At 26.0% G+C, this 5,710-nt stretch overlaps 1 protein-coding gene across 1 annotated transcript in view; it reads left to right on the forward strand.

Annotated features, from left to right (window-relative positions):
- Positions 1 to 5,710, forward strand: part of LOC119682375 (zinc transporter ZIP1-like) — an 18,340-nt gene that overhangs the window by 1,755 nt on the left and 10,875 nt on the right. The window lies entirely within an intron of this gene.

The raw sequence follows: 5,710 nt of genomic DNA on the forward strand, positions 1-5,710 counted from the left end.
AAGATTAATTTAAAATAAATTTTTAATTATTATTTAAAATACATAAAATCAGTACAGATTCTCGGAAACAATAATCAATATATCCGTAAAAAATAATGGGCTCGTAGAGTTAACCACAAAATCATACATACTAATAAACAAAATATTTATAAAATTTGATATTCGCTGATAAAAGTACAGATTCGGTGAAGTAGTTTATTAACCACATAAAGCAAAAAATTTTTTTTTATTTTCCACTTCACAGACCTTCAGATACTTTATGGGATTTTTTTCGAAAATCACTTAACTTCATTATTTAATTAAATGGGAAAATTTCTCTTATAAAAGGGAATATACATATTGTATTTGGTGAACCATTAAACTAAATATAAAAAAAGTATCATCCATCCAAGTGAATTGGGATTTTTTTAACTTTAAGATGCAAAAAATTAACAAATGGTTGTACTGTGTTAAGAAGTCAACATAGATATCTTCAAATATTATTATTTAAAATTCATGAATACTAATTGAATAGTTTTCACAAATGATAAATGAAATTCTATTATACAGTATATATGCATATAAGATACAAGTTTCAAAACAAATTCTCTTACTGTTAAGCTATCATCTTTTATTTTTAGATGACAAGTTTTACATTTCTAGTGGCAACAAAAATCTAAAAGTAACTGATCTGCCTACAATTATCTATGATCGATCACAATTACTGATGTCATAAGTGTAGTTTAATATTTTCTTATATTATTTTTAAATATTTTTATATTTCCACCTTAGCTAAATTCATTTATAAAACTATTTAGCTTATGTCATATTTTTGTTTTTTGTTTATAATATTTTTACCGGCAAAAAGTTATTATTAAATTTAATAAATAATAAAATCCAAAATAAAAAAAACATCTTCACCATTCATAACAATAAAATCGGAATTTAATATAATAATTATGTATCTTTTATTAGCCACTACTTCTTTTTATACCCAACGCCGGTAAAGATTAATCACAATTTAAACAATAAATGTTAAAAAGTTATTAATTAAACAATGACTAATTACTGCTTGTAATTTTTGCAATCTTGGCATATTATTTGTTTTAAATATGTACCCGTAAAATATGTAAGACAGAAATGCTTTTTAAAAATATGTCAGTTTATTCATTATATTTTTTTATAAAATTTTTTATATTTACATTTAAATTGAAGCCATGGAAATACTGCAATGCACAGAAAGATATTATTTACATATTAAAAGTACATATATAACAATCAAGATGTTCAAATAATATATTTACAAATCTCAAAAAGTGCCTTCACAAAATCAGATTTATACACAAATATTGACTCATATATCACATAATTATTTTTTTTTAAAGTGCAGGTGTATTATCTGCAGTCAACATCAGTACCTTTTAAAATGCATCAAAAATATAATAATATTAAAAAAAAAATGCATAAAATTATTTTAAAATCAAATTATTTAACTGCTCGATTAATAAAATATTAAAGTATAACGAAAATACGAAACATTATTGGTCTTAATACAAAAATGTTAAATTCAAAAGTTACATGTTATATATACCTTCTGCTCAAAAAGTATCCGGATTTTGTTGTTTGTTAACTACTCCTTAAATAATAGACCTTTTTCAACAATTTTTTTCTATGTTGGTATACCCTTTCTTGACATATGGTACAAATATGACCGTCATCTGTCAATTAGTTTGATTACAGCAGCTGTTCATGTGAGACTACCTCAAGTGCATTTAGCGATTTTTTTTACTATGGATTTACTATGGAAAATTCTTTTTTCCATAGTGTTTTGACCAAACACGGTACCACTGTCATCGCTCAGGCACCATATTCGCCAGATCTGGATCCCTGCGACTTTTTACTGTTTCCAAAACTCAAATTGCCCCTTCGTGGTAAGCGTTTTAAATCGATTGAATAGGTAAAAGAGAATACGCTGAAGGAACCAAAAGCCATACCTTTACGGGCCTACGAAAAGTGTATGGAAGATTGGGTTAAGCGTTGGCATATGTGTATTGCTTCAGAAGGAGCATATTTTGAAGGGGAAAAAATAAATTTGGAATAAAATTTAAATTTGTATGTTTTATTTACAAAATCCAAGTATTTTTTGAGCAGAAGGTAAGCCCTTAACGAAACTTGTTAACAATATTATCAGAGATCTTAAATAAAAAATTCAAACTAATCCAATGGCAATGTAAAAGTACTGGTTAATATTGTAAGACAAATTTGATTTGGTTTATAAAAAACTAAAAAAACATATAAATATAAACATGATATATGCAAAATATTAATATTGTTATGCATCCTGGTTTTTCTAGCAAATGGATGTAGGCAAAAATCCATCCATCTTACTTTCTTAATAGATATAGGCAAATGAAAACATATAGGCCGGTCACCCCAACTACAAGATGAATGTAATTAAAAGATAATTAACACCCACTCACTTCCTAATTACAATGATAAAGACGTAGTCGTACGTTTACTTCAGATAATATTGTGCTTAATAAGCAGTTCTGGTTTTATGTCAAGAATTGGCCCAATCCTTTCCCTCATTTACCATACCAAGCTCTTAAGCTAATTCAATATTTATCGTGTGATCCAATATGTATTCTCTGGGATTAAATATGTATTCTGCAGTTATAAATACATTCTGTATAACATATTGATCTTATTAAAACTACCCTATAACATATATTTTAAAGCAATCTTAAATATAAATATTAGCTACTATCATTGAACGAATTGCTTATGGCATCAGTATTTACTAATTTACTTAGTAGAAGTCACAAGTTCGTTAGTTAGTAAAGATAGAGAAATACTGGAGATAGTAAAACAAATATACTTTGAAATACTTTGATCATATCTTAGGCACTGAAAGAAATATGGTCTGCATACGTTGATTATTAATGGCCAAATTAAAGGAAAACGGTGCCTGGTACATGAGAGATGTCGTGGCTTTACAATCTAGTTTAATGAAAATACAAGATCGACAAAACAAGCATCTTATCAACATTGAAAGCGGTTTATATATTTAGAAGAAAAAAAAGTTTTTCTAATGATTGCAAATATTATTAAACTTTCTAATATGCCTGAACTACTCGACGATATTCGAATAACATTTAAAGCATAAAATAATTCTATATACTTATGGAAATCATCTCATATTTTAGCTTTAAATATATTTTTAATGTGTCCTTTTAAATAATTTAATTAATTTTTTTAATTATTTTTTACTATATTTTTTGAGTTCTATTAAAGAACGAACCTCTACAAAACAATAGTTGCTTAAATATTCTCTAAAAAATATTAAATACGTTTAAAAGCAAACTAGAGAAAAAAAAATCAAAAACATTTTAAAAAATCAGTGTTTTTAGTCCAATAAAATATACTGAAGAATCACAATTTTATGTTTAAATTTTTAATATTTTTATTTACTCACAAAAGCCTTAAATACTATAAAAAAATAATCAGAAACAATGAGCTTATTTTTTTTTAATCAATTAATTACGTTTTTAATCAGTTCACGAAAGTTAAACCGTTTTCGTTTATTTTTATTACATCTTCTAAAAAATATTGGTCAATTTTTGTTCCAAAATAAAAGAGATTAAATTAATCAATTACAGATATTCTAGGTTAGTAGTTACACTGCTACTATTGTGTATAAAAAAATTTCAATTACAATCCTTAAAGAAAATAGATTATTAAATTAACTTATCAGTTAAACAAAAAAAATTTAAAAGTGGGGTTCTAGTGTATGCAGTAATAAAAGTAATTACTAAATGAGTCCCCAGTAGATAACTAGCCGTGCTAATTTTGCTGGCAGCATTCCGTTAATATAGAAAACTTTGGTTGGACATAGATAAGCACTATAATTACCCCATCAAGCATATCATATAAATTTGATAGGTACTTAAGAGGGAATTAAGTTAAATACTAAGTATTTTTAATTTACTTGCTCAACTCATGGGAACTTATTGGGAATGATAAGCATTTTAAAATTTAATATTAAAAGTAAACCTATGACGTTATAATCTCTTTAAATTTCTAATATTAAAATATTATATATCAAATAAGTTTTATTTATAATGCATATTTGTTACTAAATACAGAAATTAAACATAAACGAAAAATGAAAGCACTGCTATTTTGCTATATGGGTATACTTAAAAGTACTGGAGTACGTTTTTCTTATAGTTGATAATAAATCTAATGTTATCAAAATTCATTAACATTGCTAAATATTATTTATAAAATATGGTAAAATATACAAATAAAGAACACAGTTTAAGATTCCTCGATCCAAATGAATTTTAAGCAACAACCTAAGAACTAACGTCTTTGGTGTATACATATATAAAGTGTATACCATATCTTAAGAGTTAAGTAGGTACAGATGACCAAAATTCAGACATTTTCGAGTTAAAACTAAAATTTACGTAGTCTTCAATCTAAATTGAAAATTTGAGAATGAAAGCAAGAGAGAAGCTCGACCAAACTTCGATCACAGTGACTAGGCTATCACGAGGTATTTATTTTTTAATTGTATTTTAAGATTACTTAAAAAATATACTTATATTTATTCATTTGAGTTGACTTATAAAGTATAATACTTGCTTCACATCATTTTTGTAGCAACTGAACTTACTTAACGACTACGTTAAAAGAAAACAACCAATTTACAATAACAATGATGTTGTTTTGTGTACTACATAAGTTTACATAAAATTGATTTTAGTAGGTAAAGCAAAATAAAAAAAAAATTTGTTAAATTTGAATTATAGAAAATTGAAATTTTTAAATTAAATAAAAATTTCTAACTTAATAATTGATGTGAAGGTTATATCAAACATAAAGTAAATCAACTTGTTAAGAAGAACATTTTCAACGTCAGATTTAATTAATTTAGTAACTGACATTGTGGATTATTTTTCACTCAACACTTATTTTGAAGATATTGTTATTAGTTATTTGAGATACGTAACTAATTTTTCATTTTTATATATAAAAAATTTTTTTTATTCATTTTCAATATATACACGATGTAAGCATGTATATATATGCAGGACTATACCGTGTAACTTTGCAGGAGAGCAGTGATATTCGTCGAAGAAATTGGAAAGATTAATAAGGAGTGTGGTTAATGATTTTACACTGATATGAATACATCGTATGGAAGTGTGGAAGAAGTAGTTTGTTTTCGATATTAAGTGGTTGTACCGCACAAAGCGACAATCGGTCAAAGAATCTTTAATTCAAATGAGGTTTACGTAAAAAAAATAACTTTCCTAATAATTTAATAGTGTTTATAAATTTGTCAAAAGAAAGACAACGCTTAATGTCGGAGTACTGAACCACAAATACATGGATGCCTAGAATTGTCATTTGAAAGAGATACTACAGAAAGGTACCTCAGTAAGTTCTTTGGAGTACAATTCGCAAGGACACATGCCTTTTTTTATAAGGTTCGTAATGTCACTTAGTAAGAACACTCAAAATAAGTTATTTTAATATCACTAAAATTGATAGGGAATAGCTTAACTTCCGTTCTGTATTTGGATGACTCCATTATTCTGAATACAATGAAAACTAAAACCTATTTGTTGTGTACCTTATGAACCAGCAGCAGTGTGTTAAAGTCTAGTTAGTTTTTTTATGGATTGATGACAAAACTGTACAAGTTAATTATTTCGTTTCA

Source organism: Teleopsis dalmanni, chromosome 1 (assembly GCF_002237135.1).
Source record: "Teleopsis dalmanni isolate 2A chromosome 1, ASM223713v2, whole genome shotgun sequence".
NCBI lineage: Eukaryota > Metazoa > Arthropoda > Insecta > Diptera > Diopsidae > Teleopsis > Teleopsis dalmanni.